The sequence below is a fragment of the Hypanus sabinus genome, chromosome 21 (genome assembly GCF_030144855.1).
Source record: "Hypanus sabinus isolate sHypSab1 chromosome 21, sHypSab1.hap1, whole genome shotgun sequence".
Taxonomy (NCBI): Eukaryota; Metazoa; Chordata; class Chondrichthyes; order Myliobatiformes; family Dasyatidae; genus Hypanus; species Hypanus sabinus.
This window is the reverse complement of record NC_082726.1, coordinates 61,585,295-61,603,696: the sequence shown is the minus strand read 5'-3', so window position 1 is coordinate 61,603,696 and position 18,402 is coordinate 61,585,295. Positions and strand designations below refer to the sequence as shown.

General features: G+C 42.6%; 1 pseudogene; it reads right to left on the bottom strand.

Moving 5' to 3' along the window:
* Window positions 1-4,817: 4,817 nt before the first annotated feature.
* On the bottom strand, window positions 4,818-5,329 carry LOC132378861 (large ribosomal subunit protein eL24-like; annotated as a pseudogene).
* Between the last annotated feature and the right edge of the window lie 13,073 nt (window positions 5,330-18,402).

Genomic DNA, 18,402 nt, shown 5'->3' with positions numbered 1-18,402 from the left:
TACAGGAAGCACTGCCTCAAGAAAGCAACATCTATCATCAAAGATACCCACCATCTGGACCATGCCATCTTTTAGAAGCTACCATCAGGCAGGTGGTACAAAAGCTTGAAGACCCACATCACCAAGTTCAAGAACAGCTACTTCCCTTCAATCATTCATTTCTTGAACCAACTTCTATGCCACTAATCACGAGAGTTTAGCAACACTATGATCATTTTGAACTAAAATGGCCATATTTTCTCATTGTGTTCTTTCTTGTAAAAATGCATGTAGTTTAATTTGTTTTTTGTGAATGCTACTTATATGATGTTTTGCACCTGTGATGCTGCTATAAGTTTTTCATTGTACTTGTGCATTTGACATTAAACTCAACCTTGACCTTAAAGCTTGACCTATGGCTTCAGAAAATAAGGTGCCACAGTAGTGTAGTGCTTAGCATGACATTATTACAGGGTGGTGCATCAGAATTTGGAGTTCAATCCTAACATCCTCTGCAAGGAGTATCTGTATGCCTTTTCCATGGCATGAGTAGATTTTCTACGGATCCTCTGGTTTTCTCACACAGTCCAAAGACATACCAGGTAAGTTAATTGGTCATTGTAACCTGTCCTGTGATTAGATTAGAGTTAAATTAGGGTTGTCCAGATTTACTGGGCAGTGCGCCTCAAAGAACTGGTAGGGCCTATTCCATTCCATGTCTCTAAATGGAATAAAATATTAAAATTCTGAATTTCAATGGCAGCCTTTTTTGAAGGTGTGGTTTGGCCCAAAGTCCCTCATATACTGTAATACAGATTTCCTCCTCGACGGTTCTTCAACTTTATACATTTTCAAGAAGAAAAATTCAAGCAAGAAATTTGTTGGATTGATGTTTGTTGAAAATTGTTGTATGGTGTAACCACAAGAACTATTAGGTACTGTAAATTAAATTTTAAAATGTTGAGTATTCTGAAACACATATTTATATTCAGTGGCTATTTTATTAGGTACCTCCAATATGTTAGCTGCTGGAGCCCATCCCTTTGAAGGTTTGACATGTTGTGCATTCAGAGATGCTGTTCTGCATGCTGTTGTTGTAAAGTGTGGTTATTTGCCTTTTTGTCATCTTGAACCAGTCTGGCCAGTCTGCTCTGACCTCTATCATTAACAAGGTGTTTTCTCCTTCAAAACCGCTGTTCACTGAATTTCTTCACACCATATTCTGTAAATTGTAGATACTGTCGTGCCAGTTTAAGATGGCACTGGTGAAACACAGCAAGACCCGGAAACAAACCCACTAACTACTGCATTAATCACACCTTTTTTTGGACAATGATCACTGCAATCAATAGCCTGTAACTTCCCTTTCGAAGCTGAGCTTTTAAATTGTCTGTATAGCCTATCTTTTTTTGCGGTGTGAATTGAAGTCTCAAAGGTGCAGGATGGTTGCAGTGAGGCATGTTCAGGCCAAATCAAGGCAGCCTAGCCCCAAGAGTGGGGAATGAGCCAACGTGTGGCCATTGGAGCCAGTTCAAAGTGCCGAGGTGAGGGCAGGGTTGAGGTGGTGAGACTCAGTCCTAAGAATGAGGAACAAGGGATGTTAGACTGATTTAAGTGGTGGGCCAGAATGGAAAAATCGGGAATGGTCCCAAGAGTGAGGAGCTAACGTTTGCTAACATAAGTGCCAGGCCACACTGAAAAGGTCAGATTGTTGAAGCCAGTAGGGATGGGTTGATGTTCAGCTCACTACTCAGTGAGGCTCACTCCTCTGTGCAGAACTGACACTGTGGCCTGTAACTAATGGGCTCCTGGACTGACTTCATGGCTGTGAACTCACTTTTGTGTACTTTAGTTCTGAATATTATTTGCTTACTTTTCATTGTTTGCATGATTTTGTCTTTTTTTGCACATTGGATATTTGATGGTCATTTTTAATCAGTTCTGTTGAGTTTCGCTGCTGTAAGGAGACGAATCTCAAGATTGTATATAGTATACATACTTTGATAATAAATGTAATTTGAAGTTTTGCATGAAAATCCCAGGAGATCAGATTTTGAGACACTCAAGCCACCCCATCTGGCACCAACAATCATTTCATGGTCAAAGTCATTTAGATCACATTTCTTCTCAATTCTTATGTTCCATCTGAATAACAACTGAAACTCTTAATCATGCTTCTATGCATTGAAATACTACTACATGATTGGCTGATTATATATTTGCATTAATGAATAGGTGTACCTAATAAAGTGGCCACTGAATGTAAATAGGTTGGGTCCTGTAATTTATGGATCTATTTCCTTTAGAGCAATGACAACTCCCCCACCCTCTTAGCATTATGCATTGATCTGTTGTTTATGCATGTACTATTGTCTATGCCAGTGCATTGTTCTCCTTCCAATTCTCCTCCTCCCCACTCCCTCCTCCCTCTCACCCTCCTTCCTTCCTGCCCTCTTCCCCATCTCCACCCTCTCTCAACATTCCCCTTCCCCTTCCTCCCTGTCCGCATCCTCCCCAATCCTTCTCTCTCCAGCCCCTCTCCCTCACTCCTCCCCACCCTCTTCCCCTCACCCCTTCACTCCCTGTCTCCCCCTCCCTTTCTGTCTTCCCCTTCCCTCCATCTTCCCCATCTCCCCCTCTCCTCTTACAACTCCCCCTCCCAACCCCTTCCCCCACTCTCCCCAACCCCTCTCCCCCTCCATCCTGTCCTGTCCCTCTCCCACTTCTCCCCACTTTACCCAACCCTTTCCCACTCCTCCCCACACCTCTCCCCTCCCCCTCCCCTCTTCCCCCTCTCCCCTCTCTCCCCAACCCCCTCTCTCCCAACCCCCTCTTCTCCCCAAACCCTCCCCAGTCCCATCACTCCTTTCCCTCTTCCCTTACCCATCCTCCCTTCCCCCTTCTCTCTGTCTCCCCAATTCTCCCCTCTCTCACTCTACCTCTCTCCGCTCCCCCACCCCTCTCTCCTTCTCTCCCCACTACCCCGCACCACCCCCCAGGCTTCTATGTGGCATGCATATCCAAAACACTCAAAAGAGGCTACTGTCTGAAAGAGACCTAACCTTAGAACTGACATGGACCATTGCAATATCGTTAGAGACTGCAGCAAAGGTTGCAGCAGAACTACAGAAAAGGAGGTTAGAATGTGAAATTGACAAAATGTCCCTGAATGGTACCAGAAGCCAGAATTTTTACCCATGTGGCAAATCCTCCCAAGATGCAATTGACTTGGAGCAAGGAAAAAGTCTGCAGAAAGTGTCAGACAGGGTCACATAGTGATGCACCATCAATAACTCACTCTGAGACGTAAAAGCAAGGTATCGGCTTTTATTGACTGGAAGAAGGAACGAGTAGTGATTGACAACTATACGACATCCTGGAGACAGAGAGGCAGGGCTCAGAACTCCATCACCTTTATACAGGGGTCTGTGGGAGGAGCCAGGAGCAGTCATCAGGGGGTGTGTCCAGACAGGTATATGTAGTTCACCACACATAGAGAGTGGGTGCAAGTCAGACAAAGACGGGGTCACATAGAGAGAGTGTGCAAGGCAGACAGACAGGGTCACATAGAGAGAGTGTGCAAGGCAGACAAAGACAGGGTCACATAGAGAGAGTGTGCAAAGCAGACAAAAAGCACAACCAAAGAGAAAAACCACACAAAGTGAATCTTCAACATTCAAAACTGAGCAAATACATAAAATGATCAAATGTGAAACAGCACTGAGTCTGATAAAGGAGAACTGTATTGCCCAGACCTGCTTAGCATAACTGAAGCAGATCACTAAATCATCTGCATCACAATAGATGTGTCCAATGTAAAACAAAAGGGTTGCAGGATACAGGGTCAGCTTTGCCCATAATTCCAGAAGCAGACTACTCTTTTCTAAGGTACCATGAGAGAAGTCCTCATTGAGGCTAAAGACTTGCACAGGCATAGAAATGTCTCCCAAAGGCAAACTGAAAGTAAATATGACATATGGAGGCCAAACACAACAGTTAGAGCTTTATGTGTTGAGAGGTGGAGGGCCAGCTCTTTCTGGATGTGAATGGTTGAGAAAAATCCAACGAGACTGGCACTCAATCAAAGCTTTCAGAATGGCATCAACGGGCACTGCCCGAATAGTAGCACTAAGCAGAGACTGATACAGCTGCTTAATGCTAATGAGAAGGGGATTAGTAAAATCAAGGGCTTGAAGGCCAGAATTGAACTGGATGAAACAGCAATATTAAAATTTCATAAAGCGTGCCCAGTGCCTTAAGCACTATGTCCTAAGGTAGATGCTGAACAGCAGAGCTTGGAGGCATCTGGAATTCTCTTCAAGTTTGAGTAAAGTGATTGGGTCATGCCCATTGTCCTGGTGATTCAGAAAGAGAAGGCCGGAGCCGTTTGCATATGTGGGGATTTCAAGGTGAGTATCAATCGGGTGCTGCTTACTGTGCAGTATCCCCTGTCACAAATAAAAGACATTTTTCCATCTTTGGCAGGTGGGGAGAGGTTTTCAAAGATTGATTGTTGCAAGCCTATCTGCAAATTGAGACTGAGGAGTCAAACAGGAAGTTCCTAACAATCAACACTCGTAAGAGACTGTTCCAATAAAATTTTCTTGTCTTTGGCATCTCATCATTTCCTGCAGTTTGGCAAAGAGCAACGGACCAAGATATCCCAGGAACACAATGTTACCTCGATGGCATCATTGTACCTGGCAAAAATTATGAAGAGCACTTCCAGAATCTTAGTAAAGTACTTACAAGGTTCAGTGAGTATGGTCTGTGTGTAGAGAGAGAAATAAGAGTTTTTCTTTTTTTTAGAAGTTATTCAGGCTTTATTTTACAACATGTAATTATAGATTCTTTTAGCGTTTTCCACCAACACACGGAGCCTGAGACTTCATCGGCTTGGCAAATTTCTGTTTCGGTGCTGTTTTCTGAGCAGCCTTGGCTGTAGGTGCGCTGACTTTGTTGCGGTTTTGGCTTTCTTAGCCTCCTTGGCAGTTCTGATTGCTTGTTCTCGTTGAGCCTTGTGCACTTCAGGCTTCTGATTCCTTTTGGCCATTATCTCAGCCAGAGAAGCACCTGTGATAGCTCGTTGAAACTTCACTGCACGACAAGAGCGCTTTTTCTGTATCTCTTCAGACTGGCCCTTTTTGTGTTTGCGCCTGTACAATACAGTCCAGTTGATTTGTCGAGGGTTTCTCTTGGACAGAAATGCAGATTCGCATTTTGAGTTCAGAAACTGGAAAACCCTCCCGTCAATACTGGCATAGCGCTTCCCGTGACCGGGGTAGATCTTATACCCGCTAAAACTGCACAATTCGACCTTCGTGTCGACAACTAAAGTGGCAGCGTAGAGAAAGAGCAAGAGAGAAATATGAGTTTTTCAAGAATTAAATCTCATATTGTGGACATGTCATTGACAAGCATGGCTTACGTAAGTCATAAGAGAAAAGTGAAGCAGTGCTACAGGCACCCAAACCGGAAAATGTGTCACAACTGAGGTCATACTTAGGCCCTTGTAAACCAAGGATGAGAACAAGATACTTACCAAACCTGATGCCACTCTACAGGTCCAGAGGCACTGTCCTGAAAGAAACAGAGCGCCACCCAGAACAGAGAAGTTGTTATGGACTGTTATTGTGAAAGCACGATTATTTGAAATATGGGTTTATGAAAGGGAAATTAAATGTTTTGTACATATACAGTTTTCTGGTGCATTAAGCTAAAGGCAGAGGAAGTGTCATGCATGGATCTATTTCCTTTAGAGCAATAACCCCCAGCCCTTTGAACTACATATTGACCTGTTGTCTGAATGTGTGCAAATATTCCAACTGTCTCAAAGTTCAAGTTTCTTGACATAGGCATACATACACAGGGTATAAATGCCTATGGTTCCAGAAGATTGTCATAGTCAGAGAGGTAGTGGGGATAAGCTCACATTACCTACTAAATACTCCCAACAAAGTGAGCCTCAAATAGCTTCTGACAACCAAGTCAAGGTCCTGGTCTTTACATGGTCTAGTGGAACCATTTCTACTGGTAGGAGAAGGGGCAAAGGTGGGTTAGTGGCACCTTAAACTTGTTGCTTCGAGCAGATGGGGCTCATCAGCCGTGGTTGGCAGCTTACTTAGGAGAAGGAAAACTCTGATCTCAAATTTCCACTGCCTTGCAGCTCATGGGGAAGGCTTCAGGCGTAAACTCCAAGGAAAAATTCAGAGCTGGAGTTCCTGAGGCAGTCCTACACTGAGTTCAACTCTGACTGGCAACTCTTGTGGTGCCCATGGTGCCGAACTATATCAGTCTTCACTTTTCCTTTGGATTCATCAGCTGCGTGGAGAGGGAGAGCTCTTGTTTGCGTACTGACTTGCATATCACATGGGAAGCTAGTATGCAATAGTTATGGTCAACCCCGACTGGTAAAGGGCCTCACATACCCTGAAAATCAGCTTTTTGCAGTAGCAGCACAGTATGAATACAAACTCAAGGGAAACACACACTCAACACTGGAGGAACTCAGCAGGTCAGGCAGTACGATGGAAGTGCATAAACAGCCAATGTTTCAGGCCGAGATCCTTCAGCAGGACTGGAAAGGAAGGGAGAAGATGCTAGAATAAGAAAGTGGGGGAAGGGAAGGAGTACAAGCTGTCAGGTTGTAGGTGAAGCTGGGTGGGTGGAAGAGTGGGAATGAAGTAAGAAGCTGGGAGGTGATAGTGGAAAAGGTAAAGGAATCTGACAGGGGAGACTTCATTCCCCCCCCCCCCCCCCCACACATCTGGCTTTGCCTAAAGGGGAGGAGGAGGAGGAGCACCAGGGGCAGGTGATAGGCATATGAGAAGAGGTAAACAGGGGCCAGAGTAAGGCATTGAAAAAGAGGGAAGGAGGAGGAGGTAAAAATTACTGGAAGGAGAAATTGATGTTCATGCCATCATGGATACCTAGATGGAATATGAGGTGTTGCTCCTCCAAGCTGAGAGTGGCCTCATCATAATAGAAGAGGAGGACAAGGATCAACAAGTCGCAATGGGATTGTGGTTTGAATTTACAATGATTGGCCACTGGGAAATATTGATTTTTGCAGATGGAACAAAGATGATCAACAAAGCAATCCCCCAGTCTCTGTTGGGTCTCCAATTAGACAATCCCAACAAATTCATAGGTAAAGTGTTGCCTCACCTGAAAGGACTGTTTGGGGGTGAGGGAAAAAGGGTATGGGCAGATGTACTACTTCTTCCACTTGCTGAGATAAGTGCCAGTCCTATTCACAGGGTAGAGCAAAACCTCAAAAACATGATGAAGTGAAATTAATCTCTGGACTTAGATTGCTATATCACACAAAACTAATTTGACTTGGAGGTATTGGAAGCTGACACTAGATTCCTGAAGTCCGGCATTCCATTCCCCAACAGTAATATGCCTCACCTTGCCAAGCAGAATATCTTAAACACAAAAGACTCTGTAGATGCTAAAAATCCAGAGCAACACAGACAAATTGCTGGAGAAGCTCAGCAGGTCAGGCAGCATCTATGGAGAAGAATAAACAGTCCATATTTGGGGCCGAGACCTTTCAAAAGGATTGGAAAGGAAGGGGAAAGAAGCCAGACTCAGGCAGTAGGGAGAGAACATCTATCAGTTGTGAATATGTTGGACCATCCAAACCCGAGCAAGACAGTTTACATTACTTTGTAACTTCTTCAACTGATGTTGTAAATCTCAACAAATCATCATCAGAATGGCAGGCACTTTATCAAATTATTTTGTGTGGACTGCACTGTGGAAGTTGAATACTGCTTACCCATGGTCTCCCATCACAAAAAGGTCAGATGCAAAAAAACAAGTAGAAACTAAAATATTCATTGTATTTATTATTGCCCAGCACTTTGAACAATTTGTTTAAAGTCAGAGTTTTTAGCTTGTTGACAGAGCGGCAGCGGAAGTGAGGACATGTGGAGCACAAATGGGAGATGGGATGAGAGCTCCCTTCAGATGTGTCCACAGGATTAATGACTTCAAACCAGACTGATAGATGGTCAGGAAACCCCAGACCACCAGGTTCAGGAGCATCAGATACCACGCCACCAGGTTCAGGAGCATCAGGTGCCACGCCACCAGGTTCAGGAACAGCAGGTCCCATGCCACCAGGTTCAGGAACAGCAGGTCCCACACCACCAGCTTCAGGAACAGCAGGTCCCACACCACCAGGTTCAGGAATGTCAAGTCCCATGTCATCAAGTTCAGGAGCATGGCATGGCATGGCATGGCAGTTCACTCACTTGAGCTCTGATCTGATTCCACAACTTACAGACTCACTTTCAAGGACTCTACAACTTATGTTCTCAGAATTATTTATTTATCTTTTATTATTTGCAGAATTTGTCTTCTTTTGTACATTGGTTATTTGTCAGTCTTTGTTTATGTATAGTTTTCATAAATTCTATTTTACTTCTTTATATGCCTGTAAATGCTTGCAAGAAAATAAATCTCAAGGAAGTATATGGTGATAATAAATTTACTTTGACTTTGACTATAAAATTTACAAGTTAAGTCTCTTGTTATTTTTCAATGTCTAATAAAGCTTCAGTCATTCTTTATCAATTATGTGAGAGGTATAAGCACAGGCACTTGGATCTCCACCTACTGTAGCAAAATTCAAATTAATCTAACAATGGTACTTTGATTATTCAATTTAACTGGCAGCAAAGGGAATTAATGTGCTTCGCGAGTATTTGCTCAGCTGTAGTAATTCATTACTTTATAGGAAATGAATTTGGAATTTACTCCCAATTGCCACTTTATTAGGTACACATGTATACTTGTTCATTAATGCAAATATCAAATCAGCCAATCATGTGGCAGCAACTCAAAGTATAAAGTACGTAGACATAGTCAAGGGGCTCAGTTGTTCAGACCAAACATCAGAACGGGGAAGAATTGTGATCTTGGTGACTTTCACTGTGGAATGAATGTTGGTGCTGGATGGTATGACTTAGGTATCTTAGAAACTACTGATCTCCTTGGATTTTCATGCTTAACGGTCCCCCGTGGTTACAGAGAATGGTGTGAAAAGCTAAAAACATTTAGTGAGTGGTATGTAGTTCTTTGGTGAAGCTGCCTTGTTAATGAGAGAGATCAGAGAAGAACGGCCAGACTGGTTCAGTCTGACAGGAAGGTGACAGTAACTCAAATAGCCATGTGTTACCACAGTGGTGTACAGAAGAGCATCTCTGAATGCACAACATTTCAAACTGTGAAGTGGATGGACTATAGCAGACCGTGAACATACACTCAATGGCCACTTCTTTAGGTAGAGGAGGTATCCAACAAAGTGTATACTGAGTATATTTTCACTCTCTCATGCCTTGGAATAAGAAATTCATATGAAAGTAGTTCAACTTAAAAGGCAAGAAAAATTTATCAGCTAATCATTCCCATACTTGGGAAAAATCAAAGGTAAAGGTAATTTAACTCTGCCGTAGATGGTCCCAAGTCCGGCTGTGAAAGGAGGAAGTTTTGGCAACCCCATATTGTAAAAACACAGAGCTACGGAAATGCTAACAGAAGCTCCAAAGGCTTCATCCCTGGGAGAGAAAGGATCTTTGCCTAGAAGACATATGAAGTTGTGCGGTGAAATCCATCAGTCCATGGAAGCCACAGGGCCAATCAACCTTCTACCATCCAAGACTAGCACCAGGCTGACCCAGGACAGGGGACTCCTGCAAGCTGCTGCCAACATCTTATGCCCCTGTAGGAATGATGGGCTTATCTAACCAACTACTAAATGAAGGTAATTTGCTTGGAAGGTTTTAATGTACTGGAGGTGTAGCTAATGTGTCAATTACTGCAATTTAAAATATTTGATTTATTTTCCACAAGTGAAATGCATTGTTTGCATCAATGCCCAAGACAGTCCAATGATGTGCAGGGAGCTGCCTACCTGTATCACCAAGCTTTCGGCACCAGCACAGGATGCCCACAACTTATTAACCGTAACAGGTTCATCTTTGGAATGTGGGAGGAAATCAAAGAAGAAACCCACACATTCACAGGAAGAGAATCCAAACTCCTTACAGACAGTGACGGGGATTGAACCCAGATTCTAATCACCATGTACCATGATGCACGCCATAACAAAGCTTAACTTCTTACCCATGGGAGGAGTTCATGTAAATTCTGTCTCTTCCATAACAATCAAACCAGACCTGGACTTGATCTGCCTTGCAGAACATCCTTCTGTGGGTCTGTCCTTGCCAGATACTAAATGGTTATGTGCATCAGTGTTTCTGTTCATTAGCTTTTGATAGACTAGCTCTTATTCCCAACTGATTCTATAGTTAGTAGCATTACTCCTCATTGGCATTTGAGGTCCTGCTGTGTTCCGTCAGAATTTGTCAATTTAATTCCAATGGTGTATTATTGATGTTGGAAGGGCTACTTACAAATCAAAGTACTGAGAGTATCACAGACACCAGGGAAAATGTAATGCAGCCCCTTCAGGGTGGGATTTTGGACATCTGTACTGTTTGATCATTATGGTACACAATATCCTGAGCCAAGAATATTCTCCAATGTATTTTTTTTTGTTGCATCTGCTGTCATTCCTTCAGTACTTATGGTGAATTAATACGTGTTTTTCCAGCATACCACTAAACTGTATTAGATCAGACGCAGCAATCTGGTGAAATGCAATTTTATGTTTGGAAACCTGATGGAACCTGAACTCTCTCCACCATGAAATAGAGCATGAGGTTTTACTTGATGACATAACTTGCTGTGCAACGTACTGACTGAGATGGGAAAATCTATTTAGAGCAGCATGGTCATGCAGCAGTTAGTGCATCACTTTACAGCACCACCAATCATTCATCGGATTTCATTCCTCGCCACTGTCTGTAAGGAGTTTGTGCATTCTCCCTGTGACCGTGTTGGTTTCCTCCCACACTCAAAAGATGCATGGTTAGGATTAGTGAGTTGTGGGCTTGCTATATTGATACTGGAAGCATGTGGGCTGCCCGGCACAATCCTCACCGATTTCATTTGACACAAATAATGCACCTCACTCTATGTTTCAATGTTTTAGTGTGTATGTGGCAAATAAATTCAATCTTTAATACTTTTTTAAAAAATCGACTACATCCTTTAAACCCCCAGCCAATTGTGTCAAAGCTTCTTTTAAGTCCTCTTGAAAGAGTATTTGGAGCCTTTGTGCAAGACTTTGTACAGATATAGATGGTAGGATTAATCTAATACCACATGAGGATGTCAGCCTAGATTTATATTCTCAAGTCTTTGGAGTGTGGTTTGAATCCATAAACTCCTGATTCAAAGGTAAGATCTTGTGGAATACACATGGTCCCATTACGTCGGAAAGTTTTCTACATTTTATGTTTTATGGGCCAAGTTGAAGTTCATTGTCATGGGTGTACAATCATGGTTCAAAGTTCAAAGTAAATTTATTATTAACATATGTGTTACCATGCACAACCTTGAGATTCATTTTCTTCCAGGCATTTACAGGAAAAAAGAACTGCAATAGAATTTCATGAAAAACTAGACAAAAACTAACAAACAATCATTGTGCAAAAGAAGACAAATTGTGCAAGTGAAAATAATACTGAGAACATGTGTTGTAAAGAGTTCCTGTAAGTGAATCTGTAGATCATAGAATCAGATCAGAGTGGTGGTGAGTGAAGTTATCCACAATGGTTCAGGGCTCAATGGTAGTTTCAATTGTTCCACTTAATATCAGAGAATGTATACAATATACAACCTGAAATTCTTGTTCTTCGCAGAAGAGTGCCCCCAAAGAATGACAGTAAAGATGTTGGAACCCCAAAGTCCCCACCACTCCCTGCTCCCACATACAAGCAGCAACAAAGCAATGACCCTTCCCTTCTCCAATGTACTTCAGCAAAAAATCAGCACCCTCCACCCACCGGGCAATGCTCCCAAGAAAGCCCATGATCTGCACTACAACAAAAACTAATTGTTCACCTATTCAATGTACCACAAGCTCTCTCACCCTGATAACGGGACAGAGAGGTGTCACCCTTTCACAGTGAGAGGGGAGACAGAAGCAAAACAACTCGCTGATTTAAAGTGCTGAAGTCTGCCGCATCACTTTTTTTCCCTGAGTTCTCCAACTTGAGAATCAGCAACAAACTCTCCCCCACCAACAAGAGAAAGAGAGAGTGGGTGATTTGCTGAGTACAGAACCTCTGACAGCCGATCCACCGTTCCTGATGTTCTGTTTTCTCCTGCAACGTTTCATTCGGCAGCACTGGCATAAATTTGACTCATCCCCAGGGCCACAAAACCACAAAATCCTGAAGGTGCACTTGTCTTCTAGGCCACATCCTTGAGATATTGAGAGATGGCTGTAAAGAACCAAAGCTAGAGTGTAATTCTAGGTCAGGGTCTTTGATAGAACCCCATCCACCTTGAAAAGGAAACCGAGAGACATTAATGGTAGAAATTAAGCTGTTTCCGCAGATGAGCTCGAAGAAGTCGCCGTTGAGTGTCATCGTAGCTTCACCCATTCGCCCATTGAATGTAGGGTAATACATAATTGGCCCTGAACATGGTAATATGGAACCTAAGGGTTTTATCTCTCCTGCCTGAAGATAGTAGCAAGATGAGAGCAAGGCCTGGATGGTGGGGGTCTTTGATGATGGATACTGCTTTCTTGTGGCATCACTCCATGTATGGTCATGGTGGTGGTTGTCCATTGTGTCTCTGCAGAAGAGTTTTTAAAGTGGAAAAGCCATTGCACTGGGGCAGTTCCACTCTCTTGACTGGGTCCAGTGGTACGAACAAGCATCACAAACTGAGATCTTCTTTGATTGTAGTAGATGACCATGATGTGTTCTGCGTCTTGTCATGCCCCTCAATTTCTATGGAGTGATGCAATACTGCCTTCCTGGCCATTGGATCTCACTGTAGATCTCATCTGCCCAATCCGCTGGTGCTGACTTTACATGTTAGGACAGGCATGTCCCTATCTCACCAGAGTATGAAGCTGCCAGCTACCCACACTTGGTTTAGTCCACCTGTTGAAGAAATGTACATGGGTGTGACCTCTGTCATATGCAAACAACTACTTCGAGCCACATACAATCTGAGAGCTGAGTGTACGGTCATGGAAAGACCATGATCATCCACATCATACAACATGGCACATGATGAATGAATGAATATAGATATCTTCAAGTAACCTTATTATAAGGAGGTTAACTATATCAACCTGCACTTCAAAGATGAGCTTAGTCTCTCCTGTGAGGTCAAGCTCATAAACCCACTATTCAAGTGGTATAACCCTCTGCCCTATCATGAATCAGGTACTACCAGTAAATGAAGTAGCTTAAACATAGTTTATTTTATGTTTTAATGATACATTTAAATTTTGCCAAATAATTTTTAACACACACTTGAAACTTTCATGATTTCTAACCTATAGAAGATCTTTGGATCAAAGGATTGTCAAATAGGTATATTTCAGTATAGAAACAATAGTGAAATACGCTTTTTTGATTTTGTGTTTTATATTCAATGTTCTTGCTCTTTTTATCTTGCTGTTTGTGCATAAAGGGGAGGGGGTTTGATGTTTGATGTTTTTCTTTGAATGGATTGGTTCCATGGTTCTTCTTTGTTTCGTGACTGTGGGGAAGATGAATTTCAGGGTTGTATACTGCTTATATTGAGAATTAATGTACTTTGAATTTTTGACTTTGACTTTATATCTTTGAATTATTACAAAATAAAAGGACATACAAACAAGTTGCAAACAAGGAAAAAAACCCAAAGTTCTGGTTCTTCCTTCTGTCATTTGCCTTATCATTCTTCTTTTTCGTCTTCTTCTTGTACTTGATATTGGTGGTTGGCAGAACAGCATTACTACCACCTACTGAGTTGAGTGTGGAGCAAAGGGACAGGAAGTATACCCACTAAATTCCCAGCCCTCCCAAAAAACATCTCAAATATCAATAAAAATACAAAATGCTAGAGAACTCAGAAGTCCAGACAGCATCTATGGGAGGCGGTAGTGACGACGTTTCAGGCTGAAACTCTTCATCAGGAGTCAAATATCAATAAGTCTAATGCTTTTCAGAAAAGTTAAATACAGTACACACTATATACATTACAATAGCAGTGATATCCTAACACACTTTCCATGTTAAACTGTGTCTGTCCCAAAGATATTAACTTAGCAATTTGATGTTTCCTTTCAACCTCGCCTTGTCATTCCTAACATTTTCTCACATTTATACTGTTGTGCCTCTAACTGGTGTCGCCTGCAAATCATGTTTTTCAGTTACGTTCATCAGGCCAGGTGAATGTGATGTTTAATTAGGCCAAGGTGGGCCCCGTTGCTTCTCCTGACTAAATCAAGGGCCAACGAGAACATCACTGTTCATTGGTTACCACAAGAGGCTGAGCGAAGAATATTGGTGAAAAGTTTAACTTGGTCAGAAACAACTCATTAACCTCTGGCAAGGTCATGATGCAGTAGTAGAAAGCTGCTGGTAATAAGCCCCTTGGGTCCTGGAAAATGAATATTTTTCACAAACGCATGAACTACCTCACTATTTTGTGCTCTTTTTGCACTATTTATTTACTTGTTTAAATATATTTCTTATTGTAACTTATAGTAATCTTTGCACTGTGCTGCTACTGCAAAACAACTAATTTCACAATATATGCCGATGATAATATTCTGATAAATGGGGGCATTTACTCTACTGCCTCTACCAACAACTCCCTTTCATGTGAATGCATGCACTGGAGAAGTAAAATGTATTCTTTTACCTCATCCTCTCAACCATTCATGGAATCAAATAACACTTTCAGATGAAGCAGCTCTGGCCACATTTTATTATTCATTCCAGGGATGTGGGCTTCCCAAACCGAGCCAGCATTTAATTGCCCATCCTCAATTTAATTGCCCACCCCAGAGACAGAGTGTAGAACAGGTCCATCCTGTCCACCAAGTAACCCATTGATTTAACCCTTGCCTCGTCACAAGACAATTCACGAGAAGGAGCGGTTCTTGAACCACTGCAGGCAGTCCCTGAGGTGCAGATGGATCCATAGTACTGTTAGTGGGAGAGTTCCAGGACTTTGACTCAGTGATGGTGAAGGAACAGTGATATATGCTCAGTGGCCACCATATTAGTTATCTCCTATACCTAATAAAATGGCCACTATGTGTATTTCTGTATGCTCATGGTCTCCTGCTGCTGTAGCTCGTCTACTTTAAGATTTGAATGGTTGGGCATTCACAGATGTTCTTCTGCACAGCACTGTTGTAATGCATGTTTACTTGAGTTACTCTCATCTTCCTGTCAGTTTGAACCGGTCTGGCTATTCTCATCTGACCTCTCTCATTAACAAAGTGTTTTGACCCACAGAACTGCCAATCAGCTAAATGCTTTTTGTTTATCGCACCATTCTCTGTAAACTCTAGAGACCGCCGTGTGTGAGAATTCCAGATCAGCAGTTTCTGAGATACTCAAACCACCCCATCTGGCAGCAACATTCATTCTGCAGTCAACATCGCTTTAAATCACATTTCTTCCTCATTCTCATGTTTGGTCTGAACAACTACTGAAGCTTTTGTCCATGTCTGCATGTTTTTATGCACTAAGCTGCTGCCATCTGATTGATAAAATTTGCATTAATGAGCAGGTGTTCAGGTGTACCCAATAAGGCAGCCACTGAGTGTATACATACTGCAATAATACATTTTACTTTGAAGTTTGAACTTAATTGAGTCCTGTCTCCTTCTGACTCCAACACAAGAACACTGGTAGAATTGTTTTTGTCTGTGAGCTCCACTACCATAGCATTAGCACAAAGCTGTTAGATCTCAGGATGGCAGAGTTCAGAGTTCAACTCTGGCACTGTCTCTGATGAGTTTGTACATTCTCCCCATGACTGTGTGGGTTTCCTCTGGGTGCTCTGGCTTCTTCCCACATTCCAAAGACGTATCGATCAGTAGGTTAATTGGTCATTGTAAACTGTTCTGTAATTGGGCCAGGGTTAAATCAGTGAGTTGCTAGGTGGGGCAGCTCATTGGGCCAGAAGAGCCTGTTCCACTCTGTGTCTCTAAATAAAAATTTAAAACATTTAAAAACTCCTCTTTATTTCTGCAAAGTGAAAACAAGTTTTCTCAGCCTCCGTGCAGATGCTTCATCATACAGAGCCACAAGGGGGGACTCGGATCTAGAGCGAGCACAGCGCCAGCTCCCAGCCTGTCAAAGCTATTTCACTTCATTGACAACACCTTTGTGTTTTCCTTTCTGCACTATCAATCACATATTGTTCCAAATGATGGCTCATGTGCCTTCAGTTACAATGCTGCAGGTTCTGGGAATTCCTTCCTTCAAGACCTCTTCAACTTTCTCCTGCTTAAAGATGCGTCTTATAACCAACTTCCTTGACAAATCTCTTGGGTCCTTGACAAATGTATCAATCATCATTTTACTACTTTTAGGTGGCTACTTTCTGACTGTAAGATGTTTGTACATTCTCTCCATGACCATGTAGGTTTCCTCTCACATTCCAAAGATGAATGGTTCAGTTTAATGAGTAGTGGGCATGCTGTGCTGGCGCTGGAAGTATGGTGGCACTTCTGGCAGCTACCCAGCACAAGCCTCACTGATTTTATTTGAAGCAAATGGCACACTTTACCGTAAGTGTCAATGTACTGCAGAAAAAAGCTTATCTTTAATCTTTATTTGTTTTAAGTATCATGCTATATTAGAAGTTAGATTAGATTAGCTTTATTTGTCACACGTGCTTGCTATCTTGTATGGGCAAGGACGAGGCTGTCTCAAGCCGCTGTGCCACCGGTTTACAGCTGTCAGGAGGGAGGCTTTGGAGCCGGTGCACTCCACAGGGGGCACCCAGGCTGGAGTCGGTGCTGCCCCCTAGTCTTCGCTCAGCAGAAGACAAGCCATATTGCAGTCGACTGCAAATTTCTGCAGCATTCATGGGTTGGGTCTGGACTTTCTTTTGCGTGGCTATATCTTATTGGTATCTTTACGTGCTTGCTATCTTGCATGTGCTAAGTGTGCTGTGTGACTGCGGCAGCACGGCAGTGTCGTGGTTAGCTTAATGCTTTACAGTACAGGCGACTCAGGTTCAATTCATGCTGCTGTCTGTAAGGAGTTTGTAATTCTTATCATGACCACGTGGGTTTCTGCTGGGTACTCCAATTTCCTTCCACAGTCCAAAGATGTACTAGTTGGTAGGGTAATTGGGCATTGTAAAGTGTCCTGTGATTAGGCTAGGGTTAAATCGGGGGATTGCTAGGCAGCACGGTTCAAAGGGCCAGAAAGGCCTACTCTGTGCTGTATCTCAATAAATAAATCAATACTGTGTTTTGCACCTTGGCCCTTGAGAAATGCTGTCTTGTTTGGCTGTATTCATGGATATTCATGCATGGTTGAATGACAGTTAAACTTGAATTGAATTGAAACATACAGTGAAATGCCCATTTGGATCAACAACCAACACAGTCCGAGGATGTGCTGGGGCAGCCCCCAAGTGTTGCCACTCTTTCAGTGCCAGCATAGCCTGCTCACAACTAACTAATGCTCATCTGTACGTCTATTGGGATGGGAGGGAAATGGAACGCCTGCAGGAAACTCACTCCGTCACAGGAAGAACGTACAAACTCCTTACAGACAGTGGTTGGAATTGAATCCCAATCTCACAGCTGGCACTGTAAAGCATTACTCTGGTCATAACTCTACCATGCCACCCTTCAAAGATAAATGAAATGTTGGAATGGTAACTTGATGATGCTTCATCCAGTTCTATAGCTACAGCAAAACGTATTTTTTTGTATAATTAGCACATTGGTTTCATAAATCAAAGTACTGGGTACAGGAGTTGAGATGTTATGTTGAAGTTGCATAAGATATTGGGGAGGCCTAACTTGGAGAATTATGTGCAGTTCTGGTCACCTACCTACAAGAACAACATCAACAAGATTGAAAGAGTGCAGAGAAAATTTACAAGGATGTTCTGAACGCTTGAGGATCTGAGTTATAGGGACAGGTTAAATAGTCTAGGACTTTATTCCCTGGAGTGTAGGAGAATGAGGGGAGACTAGGTTGGTGAGACTAGGACTAAAGGTAATGGGTTAAGGTGAAAGGTGAGCAGTCTAAAGGGGAAATTTTCCACTTAGAGGACGGTGGGAGTGTGAATCAAGCTGTGGAAAATGTGGGTTCGATTTCAAAATTTAAGACAAATCTGGATGGGTATGTGGACAGGAGGAGTAAGAAGGGCTATGGTCCTGGTGCAGGCTGATAGGATGAGGCAGAATAATAGTTTGGCATGGACTAGTTGGGCCAAAGGAGCTGCTCTGTACTGTATGATTCTATAACTCGATAAGTACTAGGTGTAGATGCAGCCAGAGAGTCTAATATT